The 25,367-nt window shown below is 46.8% G+C and overlaps 1 protein-coding gene across 15 annotated transcripts in view; it reads left to right on the forward strand.

Moving 5' to 3' along the window:
- Window positions 1–25,367, forward strand: part of LOC137424762 (transcription factor 7-like 2) — a 384,171-nt gene that overhangs the window by 194,663 nt on the left and 164,141 nt on the right. The gene's annotated exons all lie outside the window — the stretch shown is intronic.

Genomic DNA, 25,367 nt, shown 5'->3' on the forward strand with positions numbered 1-25,367 from the left:
GGCTCCTCTCAAAACACTTTCTTTTCACAGAATTATGCAATGGCGAAACTATTCTGACACAAAAAGGTGCTAACAATATAACATTGGATGTAATCAATGGCCAATAAATGGAAATGAGCTGCTGGCTTACCTGTGAGGTATTTATTTGGTTTAGTTTTGAAATTTGTGCTTGTATTGGTGGTTTAAGTGCTGAAGTGTTAATTATGTTTGGGTTCTTTTTATTGTGTTTTTTTTGTGGGACAGTGGGTATCCGGGTTATATGAATGAATGAATAACATGTTTGAGGCCGAGCATTACAAACTCCTACACTATAGTTGTTGTTATTTGGTTGTGAGTTTCTGTAAGCATGTTTTTGTTGCTTGGGTGTGAGTTATCTCCACTGCCAAAGGTTTTCACCTCTGTCTGTTTGTCTGTGATCACGATATCTCAAAAAGTTAGACATATTCAGACGAAACTTGGTGGACAGGTATGTGACAATGACGAATTGTGATTTGAGGTTGGTCAGGATCCGGATCCAGATACTATGATTTTTAATGTGATTCTTCGCAATTGAGGGTTCGGGCCAAAATCAATGTCTAGCACAATATATCAAAACTTTTTGGACGGTTTATGACAAAACTAGGTGGATGAGTTGTGCAGGTGATAAGAACAAGCCAATTAGATTTTGGTTCAGGCCCGGATGCAGATTTGGCCCATCAGTGGATACAAAACATAAACTGTTTAGTCTGGCAAAGGTATGCGCTATACCAATTGCGATTTTTTTGGAATATTGTGCTATATATAGTTTTTTGTCTTATCTCTCAATTGTGAAGAATCGCCTTAAAATTCTAGTATCCTGATCCGGATCTTCACCAAAATCTCATCAATTCGTCCTTGTCACACACACAACCTCTTCAAGAAGTTTCATCCAAATTAGTCCATAACGTTTCAAGATATCCTGCTTACAGACGAGCAAACAAGAAAGTTGTCGTGCATAGTGTTGTGGAAAACCAATCAGGTCCACACAACTTTAGTCCAACTGGTGGTTTAATCCCATTTAGATCATGACATCATTCGGTAATACAGGAAATGCAATAGGAATAAGGTTTGGCATCACATGGGACCATTCATCTATCTATAATTCCAGTAATCTCTGTCTGTACGTTTGTCTGTGACCGCTGTTTCTCGACAACCACGGGTCCGATATACTTTTAACTTGCCAGGTATATTGCTGGGGACCCGAGGATGTGCCTTTTCAAGGTTTCATATTAATCGGACAATTACTTACCGAGCTATGTCCAAAAAACGATTCAACCAATCAGAGAGCAGCGAACGATCGCGTGTGCCGAACGTGGCGGGCACACTCTGCCTCGGATGGCACATTTGAGAGCGTATTCATTTATTTCACGTTTGCAAACTATGTTGGCGTTAAACTATGTTTTACAACTAATAAAAACGAATTTGCGATTCATTCGCTTTCCTGCGCGTTTGTGCACGCGATGGCGATTTCTTTACCAAACTCCGGAAGCCGTTCGCTTTGGACCAAACCATTGCATGTAAATAGAGGGGGGGGATTGTCACCACTCGCAAGCCGTTCGCTTTGGACCAAACCATTTCATGTAAATAGAGGGGGGGGATATAATTTTAGATATAGATATAGTACGGGCATGCCCTAGTAACATTCAATGCAAGCAAGCTTAATATTCTATGCTGGCGTACCGTTAGCGAGTCTACCAGATGTAACATGTCACAGGAGAAGTCCCAGAGCACCGTCCGCAGCAGCGGGTCTTATAGCCGCGCCCCTAGCGGTGTCAACGAGCAGCGAGCATCACCCCGGGTTCAGTACGAATACGATTTCACTACATTCTCCACCCCCCCCCCCCCCCCCCCCGTTAGAATTATACGGCAGAGCGGCTAGAAGCGAGCGAGCGTCAGCACGAACAGGGTGCGGAACAGGGTATCAGTCGACCCAACCGTACCAGTCCGGGCGGCGAACTTCTCTGCCAGCACGTGTCCGGAATTCCCCGGGTACGGCATCACGTATCCCAGTGTCCCCGGCTTCGGAGGCGCCACCAGGGTCAGGTGACGAAGGGGGTACCGCCAAGCCGTCGGGCCCGGGTAGATGCGGTGAGGGGAGAGTCGGTAGACTTTCGGCAATGGGAGCGTCGGGAGAGTCCATAGTCTCATAGATGGGTTCGATCGGTTCGTCCGATTCCCTACTCGGGTCGGCGACCCCACATGGGCAAGATGACGTACGGAGACAGTAGTCTCACGGCCATCAGCCGTCATCACCCGAGCATGCTCAGGATTAGCCTGGAGAATCTGCACTTTGTCCACTAGGGGGTCGTACTTGCTCGCGCGAACCGCCTGTTTAAGGTAGGCCGGCCCGGGCCCAGCGAGCCAACTGGGTAAAGACCGTATACACCCCGTGCTCCTGGGGTGGTGGAAAAGTCGCTCGTGGGGAGTTTGGTTGGTTGCCGTACACAGGAGAGCCCTGATCGAGTTCAACGCCGCAGGTAGCGACCAAGCCCATTTATCGAGGCCCCGGCCGAGGGTCCGGAGGTTGAGCATGACGGCCCTCCAGATAATCCCGTTGAAGCGTTCGATCTGCCCATTTGCCTGGGGTCTGTACGGCATGGTGTAACTAGAAGCAATGTTATTTTGGAGCAGATAGCCGCGCACCTCCTGAGACAAGAAGACCGCACCCCGGTCGGTATGTACATAGGCCGGGTACCCGAACATTGAGAACAAGTTCTGTAAGCATCGCATCACCGTGGCAGCAGTCATGTCCACGCACGTATAAGCGAAGGGGAATCGCGAGTACTCATCGACGATAGTGAGCAGATAGCGAGAGCTACTCGACACCGGCAATGGGCCCTTGAAATCCATCGCCAAGCGTTCCCACGGCCTCGTAGCCTTAACCAGAGTCCCCATGGGTGGGCTATAGAAACGCGGTTTGATTTCCGCGCATATAGCGCAGTCGCGACAGATACGGCGGATATCGTCAATCGAGTATGGGAGATTGCCACGCCGCACAAAATGAGCGAAACGCATTACGCCCGGATGGCCCGCCGTGGCATGCAGCACACGTAGGCCCTCCAAAGAGGTGATACCCGCGCATGTAGCTGGTCTTGATAAGGCATCGGCGGCCCGGTTATCCTTCCCCGGGCGGTATTTGATGGTGTAACAGAAGTCGGCGAGTTCGATACGCCAGCGAGTGATTTTCTCATTCTTAATGCGCTGGGCGTGTAAGGTGTCGTACATGAACGCAACGCTTTGCTGGTCCGTGATGATTTGGAAGCACCGCCCGAGTAAGTACGGGCGCCATCGCCGAATAGACTCGACGATCGCATACGCTTCCTTTTCGACGGACGAGTGTCTCCGCTCAGCGGTGGTAAGAGTCCGTGAAAAGAAAGCCACCGGACGCCCTCCTTGGGAGAGGGTCGCCGCGATGGCCTGATCCGAGGCATCACTTTCGAGGACGAAAGATCTGCTCTCGTCGATTGTCGCCACGGCGGCACGGGCGATGTCGGCCTTAAGGCCTCCAAAGGCCGCCAACGCGGCCGGACTCAGTGGGAAGGTGTCGCAGGCCACGAGGGGGCGAAGTTTCGTGGAGAAATTTATGTACCCATTTGGAGTAATGGGCGAATAGCCTGAGGGCGCGCTTCAGGGACGCCCGATCGCAGGGAGGGGCCATGTCGAGCAAAGGTCACAGACGCTCCTTATCCGGAGCGACAGAGCCATGGGTCACTGTGTACCCCAGAAGATCTATCTTGCGTAGGGAGTATTGGCACTTATCCTCGCTTATAGTTAAGTGATACCTCTGCGCGACCTCGAGGAAGCGCTTCAGATTGGCATCATGGTGCCCTTGGTCATACCCACAAACCGTAAGATTGTCTAGGTAGACGAAAACATCGGTTAAGTGCTCCCTCGCAATGAGGTCATCCATGGCCCTCTGGAAACAGGCGCGTGCGATCATAGGTGTTCGATTGCACCCGCGCTTCGGTGTATACCTTTCCTTGCTCGAGTGCCGTAGCGAAGGTCAGGTCGGTCTTCTCCAGGAGCTTGAGCCTTAGTTCCTGGGAGGAGACCCCAGCAAAACAGGCGTCTAAAAGAAGATCATCCTGAGACTGCTCGTGAGTCCGTGGCTCCCTGGTGCTGTCCAGCAAGAGCTGCCGGAGCTCCTGGGCGTAGTACCCCAAAAGGCAAACGAGTAAACTGGTACAACCGCTGCCCCGACTCAAAAGCGGTATAGATACGATCCGCCCTAGAGATAGGGATCTGATGGTACGCACTACGGAGATCGAGAGTGCTGTAGACCGAGTACTGGGCCACCTGTTGCACCAGCGCGTCCATCCCCGGAAGGGGGTAGGCATCCAGCTGTGTAAAGTGGTTAATCGTTTGGGAATAGTCGATTACCATGCGTCTGCGGTGGGCCTCGCTTCGCACCACCAAGACCTGGGCTCGCCACGGCGACCGGCTAGGTTCTATGATACCGTCTTTCAAGAGCTGAGCCGTTTCGTCCGCAATGAATTGCATGTCTGCGCGAGAGTAGCGCCGTGATTTTACTGCGACAGGGGTACAGTCGGAGGTTAGATTGGGAAACAGCGAAAGCGGCTGGATGTCCATTTTCGCTAGGGCACACACAGCAAGCGCGTCCGCCCCCACAACAAGCGTGTCAGGCCCACCAAGGAGGTGATACCCGCGCATGTAGCCGGTCTTGATAAGGCATCGGCGGCCCGGTTATCCTTCCCCGGGCGGTATTTGTCCGGGTAAGGCGCCGGGTTTCGGGCTCGGCTCGTAGGCTCCGCAATGAGCCCATTCAAGGTCGCGCGCGGCCGCGAGCCGCGTGCGGTTTTCCGGCACACTTTCGCGTAATGCCCCTTTTGCGAGCACAAATGGCATATTGCGTCCCGAGCCGGACACACGGGCCGGGGATGACGTGGTCCCCCACAGAAATAGCAGGTAGCCCCGCGTAAGGCCTTGGGTCTGGCCGTAGCGGCAGCCGTCAGGACTGGGTCTTCCTCCGGAGCATCATGGAGTTACGCGAGCAGGTCCTCGTCCTCGGCGGTAGCACTCTCCGGCCGTGCGTGTAGCGTAGTTCCCGCCAAGAGGCGCGTGCGATCATAGGTGTTCGATTGCACCCGCGCTTTGGTGTATACCTTTCCTTGCTCGAGTGCCGTAGCAAAGGTCAGGTCGGTCTTCTCCAGGAGCTTGAGCCTTAGTTCCTGGGAGGAGACCCCAGCAATATAGGCGTCTAAAAGAAGATCATCCTGAGACTGCTCGTGAGTCCGTGGCTCCCTGGTGCTGTCCAGCAAGAGCTGCCGGAGCTCCTGGGCGTAGTGGTCCATCGGCTCGTTGGGTTGCTGACGTCGCGTTAGCAGCAAATATCGAGCATACACCGGGCTCTTTTCCTTTATGTACAACCGTTTGAGCTCCGCGATCGAGAGGTCGTACGTCGTGAATTGGGCGATGGAATTGTACACCTTGTAGTCGATTTTTGAATGAAGCGTTGCTAGCTTCGCGGGAGCCGTCGGCTCGGTCTCAGGCTCCGCGAAATGATGCTCCAACGTTCTGAGCCAGTGCTTCAGTTGCAATCCACCATCCGGGGCTTGCGGGTCGGCACAGAATGTTGCAACCCCCAGCGTTTTGTTGCCCGCCATGTCGGTAGATCATAAATGGGATTAAGTGTTGTGGAAAACCAATCAGGTCCACACAACTTTAGTCCAACTGGTGGTTTAATCCCATTTAGATCATGACATCATTCTGTAATACAGGAAATGCAATAGGAATAAGGTTTGGCATCACATGGGACCATTCATAACATTCAATGCAAGCAAGCTTAATATTCTATGCTGGCGTACCGTTAGCAAGTCTACCAGATGTAACATGTCACAGGAGAAGTCCCGGAGCTCCGTCCGCAGCAGCAGGTCTTATAGCCGCGCCCCTAGCGGTGTCAACGAGCAGCGAGCATCACCCCAGGTTCAGTACGAATACGATTTCACTACACATAGCATGATACTTGCAAAATCTAAATGAACAATGTGCTTCCAGGTTTTTGAGTGGTGAACCAATTAAATGAACCAATATTCAAATTATGTTCTAGCATGTAGAGTACCCAGCCTCCAGGTGGGTGGACATTGCACATTACTTACGGGGGAAAAAAATGTCGCACCCGTGTCCAAAGGAAGTGGTTCATTTTGGAGTTTTTAATACAAAATAGGCAAAGCCTAGAAACAAACAAAACCCTTTAGAATTACCCTTTATAACCCTAGAATCACCCTTTACAATTACCCTTTAGAATCACCCTTCAGAATTCGGTCTAATGGGGTCTATAGGGTTTTATGAGCCGAAAGGTTCTAGCAACATTGATTGGGTCTACGAGGTTTTAATTGTCTCAGGGTTCCAAAGGGTTTTTGGTGCCTTAGCAGTCTTGAGAGATCTTCGGGGTCTAAAAGGTCTAAAGGGGTCAGCTGTCTATGAGGTCCATGCATCTAAGTGGTGTCAGAGTGTCTAAAATGTCTGAAATTGGTGAAAAGGGTCTTAAGAGGTCTACAAGGTCTAAAGTATCTAAATAGGATCAATGGGCTTAAAGGGTCAAGAGGTCTAAGCAGACTAAAGGGTATAAAGGGTCTAAGAGGGAATAAAGGGTCCAAAGGGGTTTAAAAGGTCTAAGGGGTTTAAAAGGTCTAAGGGGTCTAAAAGGTCTAAAAGGTCTAAGGGGTCTAAGGAGTCTAAACATTTAAATGTCCAAAAGGTATGTTCCAATAGTCCATAATTAATAGACGTAGTCAAGGTTCAATAATACGTAATTAATAGAGGTAAGCTTACTCATGTGGGTCAACAGAGGGTTCACCTCGATGAGGATTCACCGTCCACCCATGTTTATCGGTTTTATATACAGTATACCAGGGTTTTGAAAAACGGAAGGGTTTTGAAAGTGCTAAAAAGGTGATTTGTGTTCTACAGCACTTATGTATATATATGATTATTCCGAAAGTTTACCACCGTTGATGCAGCGTCTTATACACCACCTTATTTAACACGTTAAGTTACTTATTTGTTCCTGTTGTTTGTCCTTTATGACGTCTTTAAAAACAGTACGTTTCCTGTTGGGAATAAACCTCTATTGTTTGACTGCCAGACAGAGAAACAGAATATATATATATATATATATATATATATATATATATATATTGTTGCGGATCTCCCGAGGCCCGTTCCCGTTACAAAGGGGGGATTAAACCCCTTTTTTCCCCCTGGGTCTTCGGGTCCGCGGGACCGAATCGCCACTTCCGGGCAAATGTGAAAAAGGGTATCGGGACAAATTCGCACGTACCTTTAACCCACGCTGCCACGAAAGCGGGGATCGAGCCTTGCACGAGCCACGCTTAATCGAGTACGCCCGAGCGGAATGCGTATCACGTGACTCGTGCTGTTACTTTTATTGGAACCCGATTCGAGCGGTTTTATTCGTACCATGCGAAGCCAATGGATGGAAGGGACAGGAACGGTCAAATCAGAGGAAGAACACAATTTATTGGCGCTGAGGAAGCGCCTTTAGCGATTGTCTTCCAGCCAGTGTAACGCTAATTCCTGTCACAGGAATTCGGAGATCATATAAGTGGGCGTGGCAGTTCCTGATTGGTTCGTGTTGGGGAACGCCTTCTCGCTGCCGACGTGACGTAAATTCGCGCACGCGCACTGGTGATTGGCGCTGAGGAAGCGCCTCTAGCGATTGACTTCCAGCCAGTGTAACGCTAATTCCTGTCACAGGAATTCGGAGATCATATAAGTGGGCGTGGCAGTTCCTGATTGGTTCGTGTTGGGGAACGCCTTCTCGCTGCCGACGTGACGTAAATTCGCGCACGCGCACTGGTGAAGCTTACTCGATCTTACTCGATCCCATATTACATGTACTTTCATTGCATACAAATTATACTTCCTCCTAGAAATTCCATGCCCGAACCCTCAGCGCAATCCAAGAGGATTCACTTGTTATTATTTACAATGATCCAGAATGAAGGAAAGGGGGACACAGAGCAGAGCTTAACCAGTTTAACTTATCCCCAGACAAATGGGCCCACTCACACACACGGGGAGATGGAGGAAGATAAGTTCGTGCGCCAAGCGCGCTTCACCGTCAGTCGCCCCGGGGCAGCTCGCCCGGCGTGGCTCTCCGATGTTCACGGCACGTATCCAGACGAAGGCAGGCAGGAGGAAATCCTCGCGGCGCGTATGCAGGCAAAGGCAGGCAGGAGGAAATTGCGTGTCTGTGGCCCGGCGCGGGTCGTCCTTTCGAGCACGTGATTAATACAGCGCAGAGCACGGGGAACGGGGGAAAGTTTGTATACAATAGGCAATTTGATTCCTCGTTCTGCAGCTCCACTCGCGTTCTCCTGCTGTTCTCTGCGTTCTGCGTTCTGACTCATGCGCGTCCTGCTGCTGTTCTGTTCAATGGGCTCGGGGCAGGACCTTATATGGCACCTCCCCGATCTTACCCGAATGTTCCAAGCCCCACCTCCTGCCGCAGTGGTACGTCACTCCCCTCGAGCCCTGATTGGCGGCTTGTTGCTTACCGGCCACTCCCCCTGCAGCTTGTCCCTTCGGCCTCGGCAGACTTGCCCAGGCCTGCCGCATGGCATCCCAGCGCCAAAGCAAAAGCACCAAAGCAAAGCGCCAAAAGGACACCTAAGCTCAATGGCCTACTCAACGCAAAACTAAACACAGGAAAGGACTACGCTTACATTTACTAAGAAATAACTGAACTATTGCGAGGCTTCATGTTGTGGTGCAACTAACTAAGAGGGGGAATTAACCTTTATTCCAAAACTGCAACAATATATATATATATATATAATTATATATATATATGTATGTATATATATATATATATATATATATATATATATATATATATATATATATATATATATATATATATATATATATATATATATATATATATATATATATATATATATATATATCTCACTCCCCTCTGCGCATGCGCGATCGGTATAAATTCATAGCTGACCTACTGCTAACTACGAGTAAATGTTTGTGCTCTGATTCATGTTCCGATTCGTGTTCAAAATTTGACATTGAATTGAAATTAAGTTGTGCCTCGATCATAAACTGACGTTTGTGCACAGACAGACAGACAGACAGACAGACAAAGTGAACAAATTGCATAACCCCACGTTTCGCTTTCCGTGCGTAGGGTAATAAAATACATGTGCAGTATGTCTACAGTAGATGCCACATGCTTCTTTGATTTCATGAGATTTGCTTCTAGAATATCCTGGTATTACCTATCGGTTGAAAGCTTGCCATGTAACATTGAACGATCGATTTGTGATTGTTTTTGATCGTGCATCGGCCTAAATCATTCATCTGGATGTGGATGCAGATCTGGATGCTAAGCACCTCTCAGGCCCTATTTACGTGTTGTATGCAGAGATGTGTATCTGTTGTAGCTAAAGCTTATTAATATACAAGATGGTAACAAAAGACCAGCTGCAAGGCCTCTGGATGGTGTGCTGTCGAGGCATCATGCATGGCACAGCTTCCAAGAAGGCTACATCGATACGTGAATAGGTCATTCTAATTGAAAAACGCAGTAGTTCTGGGTTAGAGATGCGAGTGACATTGAGTTTTATTTATTGAATCAATTATTTGGGGCTAATGGAAGAGTTTGTGTATATATTACCAGCGGTACAAGGACGTAAGAACGTATATCACCACCGGGACCACATTTGTTCACCTTTAGTCCAAATACCTTTAGCTCTTGCCATGAACCTCTCCATCTGTTAAAAGAAAAAGCTACACTTTGCACCATGTTGCTTACGGAATTTCTGTATGACATTTAGAGATGAATTTGAAAGATGCACACCACGAAAGCTCGGTCAATCGAGGAAAGGCTCACTTCTGTTCTTTGCAAAGGCCTTCCAATCTAGAAAGTCCGGAAAAGCCGGGGTGCATCTGCCCGGCAAAGTGAGTCGCTGGATTTTTTATTTATTTCATTTTGACGGTGAACTTCTCTTCTCCTCCGTTTTGGGCACGGCTCTTTGCTTGATCGTTCCATGTTCCAATTGATTTTCTCTTTTCAAAAAACCCACATCACCATAATATGGTGTTGCATGTTGTTTGAGGAAGCTCTCTAACCGAGGCTGCACACCTGCAGTAGCATTATGTGAGCACGACGCCACTGAAGCTCGAGTACATTGCTGCACAAGCTGAGACTTGCCCCATTTGCGTGTGTGTGACGCCTCGTGCAAGTACTTACGGTAGGAATGTCAACTTGATCGTTATAATATGCTTGCGCATCATAGGTGTTTGACTTGCATTCGTTATGGAACATGCCTCGAAGAAAGTGCTTTGGGAGCTGGAGCTTGAAGGTGTTGGTCACCCAAGATTAGGAGGCCTGCAGAGAGGGCCAATCTGCTTTTTCTTTCGTTGTGCCCATTGGTAAATCCCTCCTTGAGGTAGATGACTGGTGTGGAGCACGTGCCAGAGATTTACGGGCTTCATATTTATTATTTAATGGCTTCAAAGATTGTTTGTCACACTGATGAGAGATTGGTTGACTGTATTGTTGTTTGAAGTGGAGGTTGAACGAGCTTCAAGTTTGTTTGTTTTAATTTGCAGCTATATATTACACGAAGACAAGCAATATTTATGAGGAAACGTAATGTATATATGTATATAAGGGATTTTTTTAATATTGAAAATCTATGTGACTGACGGTTTTGGTAGAATTTGCAGAGCAGCACCTGAAGTGTTTGCACTACAGATGAAAACTGTGAATGTAGCATGCTCATGCATTTTGAGTAAATGCCATTGGATCATCTCTTAACTGCAAGAAGTTGTGGGTTGGCATTGGCATGTATGTATGAATGGATGATCCTTCTCGCGCTGTCAGGGGCATGGGCCTCCCGAGGCAGTTTCATTGGCTAGGGTTACAATCCCAGACGAGTCACCACTCTGACAGGAATTTGGAGTTTGTTCATGGTGCTGGCGATCGCTCACCTGCTCTTTGTGAAGGATCTTTGACGTCCACACACTAACACCGGCAGACGGGACGCCCAGTTTAACGTCCATCCGAGGGACGGCACGCACAATGATGAATCGCCATGCCTGTGAAACACTGGGATGACATTTTTATAGCCGAGTTGGGATTCGAACCTAGGCTCGACAGCTTCGAGGCGTGCATATACCTCTAGGGCCTAGGCCATCCTCTATCAGCCGTATTGGCATGTATGAAATATATATTTTATTTTATGATTTTGTGACTTGTTTTTTTGAAGCATAATGTGTTTCAAAATGAATCATAATGTCCTCACAATGAAGAGGCTATTTTGAAAGCCCAATTATCAGCAAAGTCATGGAATCCATCATTGCTTTGGATATGAAATCTTTCCTCTTCTCCAATGGCTTGATCTCTGATCATCAATTTGGTTTCAGACCTGGTCACTCTACTCTGGACATGCTGCTTCTGCTTTCTCAACAATGGATGGAGGTCCTCAATGCCAAACAGGAAATTAGAGCTGTCTCCCTTGACATATCATGTGCCTTCGATACGGTCTGGCACCCCGCTCTGCTCACCAAACTCTCCTCCTTTGGTATCCATGGAAATCTCCACGCATGGCTGGCGGACTTCCTCTCTAGTCGTAGTCAACGTGTGGCCCTGAATGGGTTTCTCTCATCTCCTCTTCCTGTTCAGGCTGGAGTTCCCCAAGGCAGTGTTCTGGGCCCTGTGCCTTTTCTGGTCTTCATCAATAATCTCTCTGACTCTCTTGAAAATCCTCTCTATCTCTTTGCTGATGACTCCACTCTCTGCCGCTCCATTCCTCATCCCTCAGATCGGCAGTCTGCGGCCTCCTCACTCTCTGCAGACCTGGACAAAATCACAGACTGGGCAAACAAGTGGAACATGTCTTTCAATCCTGACAAATCTCACACTCTTACGATGTCTCTCCGAAAAGACCGACTGGACAACCCTCCCATCCACTTTCTGAATAATCCTCTCCAAGAAGTTCTGTCACTCAAGCTTTTGGGTCTCACTATCTGCCATGATCTTTCCTGGGAAAACCACATTTCAAATCTGGCCTCCAAAGCCAGTCGCCGACTGGGCATCCTCCGTCGTGCGAAGTCCTTCCTTGGCACACCTGAGCTCCTCACCACATACAAGGCTTTCATCCGCAGCTCAATGGAATACTGCTCTTCCCTCTGGGCTGGTGCTCCTGCCTCACACCTAGCTCGTCTTCACGCTGTTGAAACCAAAGCGTTCAGAATCATTGGAATCTCCCGCGATGAAGCTAACTCCAAGGGCCTTTCACTCACTCACCGCAGGCAGGTTGGTGGTCTTTCCGTCTTCTACCGACTCCTCTACGGCCTTTCTCCCCCAGGCCTGTCTGTGCTCTGTCCCCCAAATATTCCTACAGGTCGCACAAGATCTGCCTGCAACCCTCTTATGGTTAAACTGCCAAAATCAAGACTTTCTGCTCACCTTCACTCCTTCTATTCCTCTTTTCTCCCACCTCTGGAACAAACCCCCTCACTCTCTTCAATCCCACTCCTCCCTCCAGGTCTTTAAAACAGCTGTTCACCACCACCATCTCTTATCTTCCCCCATCCAAAACCTTGATCTTTTCTACCCCCGCTAATTTCACCCCAAATCCACTTTTTTGAAATACCAACTTCTGTCCTGGAAGTCCTTGGTGTCCTTGTGTTTTATACTTCTCTCCCCCCCCCCCCCCCCCTTCCCACGCCTCCTCCCCCCAAGCCCTCTCCCTCCCACAGTTCTCCCGATGTCCCTGCTCTCAAATGTTGTGTTTGTGTGCTTCCCCTTCTCTCCCCATCTTGTCTACCGCTCCCTCTTTTTATATATTTTGTTTGTCTGTTTGATTTGTTTGTGAAATAAATATTAGCTCTTTCACGAGCCTCGATTCAGTATACAAAAAAAAAATAAAAAAAAATGTGGTAGTGTCTGAATAGTAGTGCAGTGCAAGTTTTGTGAGATCGGAGGGGCAGCATTATGTTGACACTGTGCATGAATCGAAAGTTAGTGCTTATAATAGAAGTGAAAGGGCAGGGGAGATGGGTGAATGAAAGAAATGATAATTGTGTTTACTATCTCAGTTTGGTCTTGAGTTGAACTCGCAAACCTGCTTGAGACATCCAGTGGGGCTTTTATGCACAGGTATTACTTAAAAGGCCTGGATTAAAGGAAATTAGGAGTTGGGGAAGAAAAATAGGAAGAGGATTGAAATTCCAGCCTCCTGAGAATAAGTGTGGGATGTAGAGTAGTCAATGGGTGGCAGTCGGAAGCTGTGAAAGCTTGGGTAGAGTGCTCTGATTGCCCGGTGCTTGACACCTTCATGTGATAACGAATGCTTGCGATATTTAGTACAATCGGTGAAAAATGCATATGCCCAGACAATATGTCTCTGAAAGGCAAGCACCTCAACGGCTTTAGCTGCTTAGCCTTTTGACACGTGGGTTTGTTGAGGAAGGCCCTGGGTCAGAGTTCACGCCCTATACGATGACCTTGGAGTGACAGACAGGCCTCTTTTTTTCTGCTCCCTTCCCCCATCCCAATGCTCCATTTCCCCATGTTGGCTATTTAAATAACTGACGTTTGAATGAAGAGGCTATTTTGAAAGCGCAAGTTGCAGTTCATTTGAACATTTATTACCTAAGGCTAATGGAAGTGCTTGTGTGTATATATATATATATATATATATATATATATATATATATATATATATATATATATATACATATATATATATATATATATCAAATGCAGGTCAAAACATTGGTAGACATCAGTGTACTTTTACTTGGATTAAAGGGACAAGAATAGACAATGGACAAGCAGACATGGTATGTGGGATTTGACCCTGGATTCCCCGCATCATGAACCATGCTACGTTCAGATGGGAGCACAAATAGGCAAACCCAAGCCTTGGATCAATGCAAAAAATGAAGAAATTGTCAAAAACCTTTTACATTGGTTAAGCAGCCATTTGTCACCCTATAATCCGTTAATATTTCTCACTACTACCGGGTGGTAGTTTAGTTTTTAATGGCATTCTAGGCTGGGTTAAAGCATCAATGACGTCAGATTTAACGAGTTAGCAATGTTCTCACGCAGTGCCAGCAACCCGTCTGTATTTATGTTGTAGGATCACCAAATCACTGCAACCCATCAGTATTTAGGTTGTAGGATCACCACATCACAGCACCCCATCTGTATTTAGGTTTTAGGATCACAAAATCACTGCACCCCATCTGTATTTAGGTTGTAGGATCACCAAATCACTGCAACCCATCTGTATTTAGGTTTTAGGATCACAAAATCACTGCACCCCATCTGTATTTAGGTTGTAGGATCACCAAATCACTGCACCCCATCTGTATTTAGATTGTAGGATCACCAAATCACTGCACCCCATCTGTATTTAGGTTGTAGGATCACCAAATCACTGCACCCCATCTGTATTTAGGTTGTAGGATCACCAAATCACTGCACCCCATCTGTATTTAGATTTTAGGATCACAAAATCACTGCACCCCATCTGTATTTAGGTTGTCGGATCACCAAATCACTGCACCCCATCTGTATTTAGATTGTAGGATCACCAAATCACTGCACCCCATCTGTATTTAGGTTGTAGGATCACCAAATCACTGCACCCCATCTGTATTTCGGTTGTAGGATCACCAAATCACTGCACCCCATCTGTATTTAGATTGTAGGATCACCAAATCACTGCACCCCCATCTGTATTTAGGTTGTAGGATCACCAAATCACTGCACCCCGTCTGTATTTCGGTTGTAGGATCACCAAATCACTTCATCCCATCTGTATTTAGGTTGTAGGATCACCAAATCACTGCGACCCATCTGTATTTATGTTGTAGGATCACCAAATCACTTCATCCCATCTGTATTTATGTTGTAGGATCACCAAATCGCTGCAACCAGTCTATATTTTTGTTGTAGGATCACCGAGTCACTGCAACCACTCTGTATTTATATTGTAGGATCACCAAATCACTGCAACCCATCTGTATTTATATTGTAGGATCACCAAGTCACTGCAACCACTCTGTTTATATTGTACGATCGCCAAATCACTGCAACCCATCTGTATTTATATTGTAGGATCACCAAGTCACTGCAACCCATCTGTATTTATATTGTAGGATCACCAAATCACTGCAACCCATCTGTATTTATGTTGTAGGATCACCAAATCATTGCAACCCATCTGCATTTATGTTGTAGGATCACCAAATCACTGCATCCCATCTGTATTTATGTTGTAGGATCACCAAATCACCGCAACACTTCTGTATTTATGTTGTAGGATCACCAAATCGCTGAGACCAATCTATATTTTTGTTGTAGGATCACCAAATCACTTCATCCCATCTGTATTTAGGTTGTAGGATCACCACATCACTACGACCCATCTGTATTTATGTTGTAGGATCACCATATCACTGCAACCCATCTGTATTTATGTTGTAGGATCACCAAATCATTGCAACCCATCTGCATTTATATTGTAGGATCACCAAATCACTTCATCCCATCTGTATTTAGGTTGTAGGATCACCAAATCACTGCAACCCATCTGTATTTATGTTGTAGGATCACCCAAATCACTGCAACCCATCTGCATTTATGTTGTAGGATCACCAAATCACTGCAACCCATCTGTATTTATATTGTAGGATCACCAAATCACTGCAACCCATTTGTATTTATATTGTAGGATCACCAAATCACTGCATCCCATCTGTATTTATATTGTAGGATCACCAAATCACTGCAACCCATCTGTATTTATATTGTAGGATCACCAAATCACTGCAACCCATCTGTATTTATATTGTAGGATCACCAAGTCACTGCAACCCATCTGTATTTATATTGTAGGATCACCAAGTCACTGCAACCACTCTGTATTTATATTGTAGGATCGCCAAATCACTGCAACCCATCTGTATTTATATTGTAGGATCACCAAATCACTGCAACCCATCTGTGTTTATATTGTAGGATCACCAATCACTGCAACCCATCTGTATTTATGTTGTCGGATCACCAAGTCACTGCAACCCAACTGTATTTAGGTTGTACGATCACCAAGTCACTGCAACAAATCTGTATTTAAGTTTAGGATCACCAAATCACTTCATCCCATCTGTATTTATGTTGTAGGATCACCAAGTCACTGCAACACATCTGTATTTATGTTGTAGGATCACCACGTCACTGCAACACATCTGTATTCATGTTGTAGTATCACCAAATCACTGCAACCCATCTATATTTCTGTTGTAGGTTCACCAAATCACTTAATCCCATCTGTATTTAGGTTGTAGGATCACCAAATCACTGCGACCCAACTGTATTGTCGTGCGATTCCCCTCGGTGAAGACCAGGAAATCACGGATAGCAAATTGAGCGTTATTTGGGGCGTTATTCAATCGTGGATTTCACTAGACAAGCGCGGGAGGAAGAAGAGAATAAGAAGAAGCGGGAAGCTTTTACCTGATGGTCCCGCACGGCAGCCCCGAGCAGTCTTCAACCCTGCAAAGTAACTCAAACGACAACGGCTTTTATGTACAAACATAAACACGTTTATTTTACGGAACCCGAGAACAAGAACGCGACGGTAAATAAATGCGATTCTAAAATGGAGCGCTCCCACACCAGACGTCTAAAACAAACAAGGGAATACTGTATATATCAAAAACAAGCGTTATGCCTAGGTCCCCCGTCGGTGAAGTGATGCGAGTTGACAAAGTGGAAGACGCAAGGCGGCCATCTTGGATTTTGACATGGCGACCCAATTTTCAATAGCGTTCTCCCTTATCCATAGATACACCCACACACCAGATTAGAAGTTGGTACTTCGCTTATTTTTCAAGATATTCCGCTCACAAGGTTCAGACATACATGGCGGCGGCCATCTTGGATTTTGACGTGGCGACCCAATTTTCAATAGCGTTCTTCCTTATGCCTAGATACACCCACACACCAGATTAGAAGTTAGTACTTCGCTTATTTTTCAAGATATTCTGCTCACAAGGTTCAGACATACATGGCGGCGGCCATCTTGGATTTTGACGTGGCGACCCAATTTTCAATAGCGTTCTTCCTTATGCCGAGATACACCCACACACCAGATTATAAGTTGGTACTTCGCTTATCTTTCAAGATATTTCGCTCACAAGGTTCGGACATATATATGGTGGCGGCCATCTTGGATTTTGACGTGGCGACCCAATTTTCAATAGCGTTCTCCCTTATCCATAGATACACCCACACACCAGATTAGAAGTTGGTACTTCGCTTATTTTTCAAGATATTCCGCTCACAAGGTTCAGACATACATGGCGGCGGCCATCTTGGATTTTGACGTGGCGACCCAATTTTCAATAGCGTTCTTCCTTGTGCCTAGATACACCCACACACCAGATTAGAAGTTGGTACTTCGCTTATCTTTCAAGATATTTCGCTCACAAGGTTCGGACATATATATGGTGGCGGCCATCTTGGATTTTGACGTGGCGACCCAATTTTCAATAGTGTTCTTCCTTATGCCGAGATGCACCCACACACCAAATTAGAAGTTGGTACTTCGCTTATTTTTCAAGATATTCATCTCACAAGGTTCAGACATACATGGCGGCGGCCATCTTGGATTTTGACGTGGCGACCCAATTTTAAACAGCGTTCTTCCGTGTGTCTAGATACACCCACACACTAGATTAGAAGTTGGTACTTCGCTTATTTTTCGAGATATTTCGCTCACAAGGTTCAGACATATATATATATATATATATATAGGCGGCCATCTTGGATTTTAACGTGGCGATCCAATTTTCAACAGCGTTCTTCCTTATGCCCAGATACACCCACACACCAAATTAGAAGTTGGTACTTCGCTTATTTTTCAAGATATTCATCTTAGCCGCACTTACCCCCCACAAATACCTGACCAAAAGTTGGGGTGCGTATTATCAATGAGAACTAAAGTGCAAGCTCTATTTCTCCAAATTTCTCACACCAACACAAGACCAACCTTGGTTACTGGATGCGGCCATCTTTTAAAAATGTAGTGCATTGTGGGATATCTCATGCAACACTGAACGTGTATTTTTGGTTCTGAATAACAATTATTTCGATAGATTCATTAAAATTTGTCGGTTATAATATGTTAGTTTGCTTATGAAACTTTTTATCTACCTTTTTAAAATAGACTCCGTCATAGCCTGTTGTTGGCTTAGTGGTTAAGGTGCTGGCTTGGGATCCTAGGATCCTGGGGTCGTTGGTTTAGCGGTTAGGGTGCCGGCTTGGGATCCTAGGATCCTGGGTTCGTTGGCTTCGCGGTTAGGGTGCTGGCTTTGGATCCTAGGATCCTGGGTTCGTTGGCTTAGCGTTTAAGGTGCTGGCTTGGGATCCTAGGATCCTGGGTTCGTTGGTTTAGCGATAAGGGTGCTGGCTTGGGATCCCAGGATCCTGGGTTCGTTGGCTTAGCGGTTAAGGTGCTGGCTTGGGATCCGAGGATCCTGGGTTCGTTGGTTTAGCGATAAGGGTGCTGGCTTGGGATCCCAGGATCCTGGGTTCGGTGGCTTTGCGGTTAGGGTGCTGGCTTTGGATCCTAGGATCCTGGGTTCGAATCCCGGTTGATCACTGAATTAACACCAGGGGGGTTGACTCAGCCTGTCATCCTTCCGAGGTCGGCAAATTGAGTACCAGTTCACTGGGAATTCCTTGTGTGTCGCAAGAGGCGACTAACAGGGTTGGCGGCAGGAAGGGCATCCGGCTATAAAACATTGCTTCAAAAAGGGGACCACGGTGCCCGAAAAAGGCCAACCCCTGTTCTGCGGGGAAAAATGGCCTCTAAAGGTGGTTCTTCTTCATCTTACAAGGTTCAGACATACATGGTGGCGGCCATATTAGATTTTGACGTGGCGACCCAATTTTCAATAGCCTTCTTCCTTATGCCTAGATACACCCACACACAAGATTAGAAGTTGGTACTTCGCTCATTTTTCAAGATATTCAGCTCACAAGGTTCAGACATACATGGCATCAGACATACATGGTGGCGGCCATCTTGGATTTTGACGTGGGTTGAACCCACACACCAAATTCGAATGCGGTCCTTCGCTTATGCACGCCCGCACGCACACACGCACGCATGCACGGACGGACGGACAGACACACGGACGGAGGGGAAAACCATAGTCCCCCTTTCGCTCCGCGGTGCGACGGGGGACAATAAAGGCTATGTCTGTGTGTGTTGGCTTAGCTCGCTCAGATGGTGTGTCCGGGATCGTCAGGCTGGTAGCTTGCAGTCCGGACGTGGCTCCGGTCGTTGGCGCGAACCAGGCCTCGACGGGCCCTGTTCGCACGCTGCTAGGCCAGCATACGCTGCAGGGGCACGCCTCGCTTGTACGCTCGTAGCTCGCACGGGGACACGGGAGGAGAATCGTCAGCGCCCCACCGTGTCTCCACCGTCCGTCGTCGCCCAAATAGCAAGGGTTCAGGGTCAAGAAGGAGGTCCAAACGAGAAGCGATCCAAAACGAGAAGGCAGTCCAACGAGAGGGAACCAGAACAAGAAGGAGATGCAGAACAAGAAGGGCAAAATGCCAGCCAGCCAGTTGTTTTATCAGGCGTCTCGTGACGTCAGCTCTCTCTCTCTGCCAATCAGTCCATCACCTCGACCTCTCGAATGTTCCTCTCGCGCAGACCTTCACCATTGGCCGAGCGCTTCGTGCTCTCCTCCTCATGCCATCGGTTGGTGGCCAATCAGTATTTCGCTTCTTGCTCCCTTCCTTCCACCAATCCAAGGGAAGCTTCTTGCCCCTCCCCTGGCCAATCACCAGTCCTTCTGGGCGTGGCTCTTGTCTGCTTGCTCGATGTTTATTTGCCATGTTGGCGCAATGCGTGGGCGTTCCCTGCCTGTACTTCCCTTCTTCCGGTGAGTTTTGTTGAGGGGGGGGGGGGGGGGGGCGTGGTGGGGGTTAATTAGTGTGTTTGCTAATGGGATCATACTTGTATGATCACAAAGATGCACTTAATCCAACATCCGGGCTGGACAGGTCCCTGCTTATGTACATCGAGATGGTTCTTCTTCTTCACGACAGTCGGAGCATGATACCTACACAGATCTACCTGATCTATACATCACTCTACCCCAAATTTCATAACAGTATTTTTGTTGTAGGATCACCAAATCACTGCAACCCATCTATCTTTATGTTGTAGCATCACCAAATCACTGCAACCCATCTGTATTTAGAGGCACATGAAAAAGTAAGTACACCCCATGTAAAGTTTTACTTTTTCAACATATTTCAACATACACCTATTTGATCCTCATTTCAGCAATATTGAAAGATAAAGGTGATATAATATAACAAATATCATGAAACATTTACATTTTGTAGTCCATTGTATAATTTAAATAAACATAAATGCAAATTTCACATGTGGAAAAAGTAAGTACACCCCTACATTTATCACTACTTCAAATACCTAAAATTAGACTCAGGTGCAAAGGCTCAGGTGCAAATGATTAGAACATCATTAGAGAGGATCTTGGAGGAACCTGTCTTATTTAAACCTCAGACATTTAGTTTGGTTTGTTCTTTGTTGGTGAAGTGTGCAGCATCACCATGCCGAGATCAAAAGAGCTCTCTGAGGCCTTCAGAGAGAAGGTTATAGATGCCGACGAGTCTGGGAAGGGATTTAAAAAGATCTTCAAACAATTTGAAATCAATCATTCGACTGTCCGGAAGATCATCTACAAGTGGAGAAGATTCCAAACAACTGCCAACTTGTTCAGGCCAGGCCGCCCCAGCAAGTTCAGCCCGAGAGCAGACCACAAGATGCTGAAAGAAGTCTCTAAGAACCCCAGAATGTCATCACGGGACCTACAGGTAGCTCTTGCCACTGTTGATGTCAAAGTGCACGAGTCTACCATTAGAAAGAGACTGCACAAATTTGATCTACATGGGAGGTGTGCCAGGAGGAAACCTTTGCTGTCCAGAAAGAACATCAGGGCAAGACTAAAGTTTGCCAATGAACACCTAGGCAAAGACCAGCACTTTTGTTTTTCTTTTTTTTCCCCCTTTTTGTATACTGAATCGAGGCTCGTGAAAGGGCTGACATTTATTTCACAAACAAATCAACCAGACAAACAAAATATATAAAAAGAGGGAGCGGAAGACAAGATGGGGAGAGAAGGGGAAGCACGCAAACACATTTGAGAGCAGGGAGAAGTGTGGGGGGGAGGAGGCGTGGGCGGAAGGGGGGGGGGGGGGGGAGAGGTATAAAACACAAGGGGACCAAGGACTTCCAGGACAGAAGTTGGTATTTCAAAAAAAAAAAAAAAAATGTAGGATTTTGGGTGAAATTAGCGGGGGTAGAAAAGATCAAGGTTTTGGATGGGGGAAGATAAGAGATGGTGGTGGACAGCTGTTTTAAAGACCTGAAGGGTGGAGTGGGATTGAAGAGAGTGAGGGAGTTTGTTCCAGAGGCGGGAGAAAAGAGGAATGAAGGAGTGAAGGTGAGCAGAAAGTCTTGATTTTGGTAGTTTAACCATAAGAGGGTTGCAGGCAGATCTTGTGCGACCTGTAGGAATATTTGGGCCACAGAGCCCAAAGAGAGCTCGGGGGGCAAGGCCAGAGAGGAGTCGGTAGAAGATGGAAAGACCACCAACCTGCCTGCGGTGAGTGAGTGAAAGGCCCTTGGAGTTAGCTTCATCGTGGGAGATTCCAATGATTCTGAACGCTTTGGTTTCAACAGCGTGAAGACGAGCTAGGTGTGAGGCAGGAGCACCAGACCAGAGGGGAGAGCAGTATTCCATAGAGCTGCGGATGAAAGCCTTGTAAGTGGTGAGGAGCTCAGGTGTACCAAGGACGGACTTCGCTCGACGGAGGATGCCCAGTCGGCGACTGGCTTTGGAGGCCAGATTTGAAATGTGATTTTCCCAGGAAATATCATGGCAGATAGTGAGACCCAAAAGCTTGAGTGACAGAACTTCTTGGAGAGGATTATTCAGAAAGTGGATGGGAGGGTTGTCCAGTCGGTTTTTTCGGAGAGACATCGTAAGAGTGTGAGATTTGTCAGGATTGAAAGACATGTTCCACTTGTTTGCCCAGTCTGTGATTTTGTCCAGGTCTGCAGAGAGTGAGAAGGCTGCAGACTGCCGATCTGAGGGATGAGGAATGGAGCGACAGAGAGTAGAGTCGTCAGCAAAGAGATAGAGAGGATTTTCAAGAGAGTCAGAGAGATCATTGATGAAGACCAGAAAAAGCACAGGGCCCAGAACACTGCCTTGGGGAACTCCAGCCTGAACAGGAAGAGGAGATGAGAGAAACCCATTCAGGGCCACACGTTGACTACGACTAGAGAGGAGGTCCGCCAGCCATGCGTGGAGATTTCCATGGATACCAAAGGAGGAGGGTTTGGTGAGCAGAGCGGGGTGCCAGACCGTATCGAAGGCACGTGAAATGTCAAGGGATACGGCTCTAATTTCCTGTTTGGCGTTGAGGACCTCCATCCATTGTTGAGAAAGCAGAAGCAGCATGTCCAGAGTAGAGTGACCAGGTCTGAAACCAAATTGATGGTCAGAGATCAAGCCATTGGAGAAGAGGAAAGAAGGTAGGTCTGGAACAATGTGCTCTGGACAGATGAGTCAAAGGTAGAGCTATTTGGCCACAGTACCAGAAGACATGTTTGGCGAAAAGCAAAGACAGCATTTGACCACAAGAACCTGATACCAACTGTAAAGCATGGTGGTGGAAATATTATGGTTTGGGGCAGCTTTGCTGCATCAGGGCCTGGGCAGCTCACCATCATAGAATCCACTATGAATTCTTCATTGTACCAGAGGGTGCTTGAGAATAATGTGAGGCCATCTGTCGGAAAGTTGAAGCTCAACCGAAGGTGGACCTTGCAACATGACAATGACCCTAAACATACCAGTAAATCCACCATGGAATGGCTGAAAAGAAAGAAATGGAGGTTTCTGGAATGGCCAAGTCAAAGCCTGGATCTAAATCCCATCGAGATGTTGTGGGAGGATTTGAAACGAGCTGTGCATGCAAGAAACCCCTCAAACATCGCACAGCTGAAATAATTCTGCATGGAGGAGTGGGCAAAAATTTCTCCCAGTCGATGTCAGAGACTGGTAGACAGTTATGAGAAACGCCTACTTGAGGTTGTTTCTGCCAAAGGGGGCAATACCACCTATTAGAGCCAAGGGTGTACTTACTTTATCCACATGCGAAATTTGCATTTATGTTTATTTAAATTATACAATGGACTACAAAATGTAAATGTTTCATGATATTTGTTATATTATATCACCTTTATCTATCAATATTGTTGAAATGAAGATCAAATAGCTGTATGTTGAAATATGTTGAAAAAGTCAAAACTTTATATGGGGTGTACTTACTTTTTCACGTGACTGTATGTTGTAGGATCACCAAATCACTGCAAGCCATCTGTATTTAGGTTGTACGATCACCAAATCACTGCAAGCCATCTGTATTTATATTGTAGGATCACCAACTCACTGCAACCCATCTGTATTTAGGTTGTAGGATCACCAAATCACTGCAACCCATCTGTATTTAGGTTGTATGATCACCAATTCACTGCAACCCATCTGTATTTAGGTTGTACGATCACCAATTCACTGCAACCCATCTGTATTTATATTGTTACGGACCGCGGATTAGATGTTGTTTTGACCGAGCGGTGGTGTAACCGCGGCCGAACAGTTATTCCCCGACTAAAACCCGATTCAATCCAAACGTTGGCCGTATCGCGCCACAGCTACTCAATCGGGAAAACTCTAAAGCGACCGAATGCAAAGAGGAAGAAGACGTACAGAAGAGTAACGGGATTTATTATTTACACACACAAGCAAAAAGGAGCAGTCACGACTATTTACAGGGACATGAGACGCAGGTGACACAGTGAATTCCTTATACAAGCTTAATTACCTACCCAGGACAGAACAAACAAAGACACTGACTCACGCGGGGAATTGCAGAGTGGATTGCTGGAAGGAGGTGTGTGGCTGGAGGGGGGGGGGGACGGCACGGAGCTGGCTGGAGCTTGATCCCGCACGGGACGTCGGGCTGGACCTCGACGGCCGCTGATGCCACCGAGCCTGTCGTGTGCGCGGAGTCACGGGTCGGAGCTGCTTGTCTCAGTAAAAGCGCATCTGCTCTGGCGACCCAGCTCTTTCTTTGGACTCAGTAAAAGCGCAACTCTCTGACGACCCAGCTCTTTCTTTGGACTCAGTAAAAGCGCAACTCTCTGACGACCCAGCTCTTTCTTTGGACTCAGTAAAAGCGCAACTCTCTGACGACCCAGCTCTTTCTTTGGACTCAGTAAAAGCGCAACTCTCTGACGACCCACCTCTTGTCTCCTCCCTCCTTGTCTCAACTCCTTCGGGAACGCCCCGCCGGCGGGTTATATAGGCCCCGCCCCTCAACCTTTGCGAACCTCCCCCAAACGTTCTTCCTCCGCCCTCTCAAGCCAAACCCCTTGTTCATGGTTGGTCGAGTGGGGCTGGCTCACTCCTCCCCTCTCTGACGAGGTGGGGACCCGCCTTTCTTCCCCAACCCTGCCTCGTGGCCAATGGTGGTTGAAGAAAAACCGCCCAAAATGCAGTTGGCCATCGAAATGAAATGAAAGGGGACCTATTCTTATTTCACTTGGTACAATGGAGTATTTAAGTTAATGGGAGACACAGCCTTACCCTAAGACACATAATAAGATATAAGCTATCGAACAGGGGCATTCTATGATTGGCTGACGTGTATGCTTATGGACTAATTACCGAGACGCCCTTTTTACCTTTATACAACTCTGGAGGCAAGAGGGGCCATATCCAACCAATGGTACACAGCAGTTTACCACAATCCAATACACACAATCAAAAAAATGCCATCCTCATATCCGCAACAATATTGTAGGATCACCAAATCACTGCAACCCATCTGTATTTAGGTTGTACGATCACCAATTCACTGCAACCCATCTGTATTTATATTGTAGGATCACCAAATCACTGCAACCCATCTATATTTATGTTGTAGGATCACCAAATCACTTAATCCCAACTGTATTTAGGTTGTATGATCACCAAATCACTGAAACCCATCTGTTAAAATATATATCATGATATGTCTCAATTACGAGTCTGCCATCGTGTACTTGTACCCCGGATACATTTTGCTGCCTGGAGTTCAAATGTGATAAGTTGATTGATTTATATGAATGTTAAATTGACGAAGTTGATGGTAATTATCGGATTGGTACATGATA

Source organism: Myxine glutinosa, chromosome 4, assembly GCF_964187855.1.
Source record: "Myxine glutinosa chromosome 4, kmMyxGlut1.1, whole genome shotgun sequence".
Lineage (NCBI taxonomy): Eukaryota > Metazoa > Chordata > Myxini > Myxiniformes > Myxinidae > Myxine > Myxine glutinosa.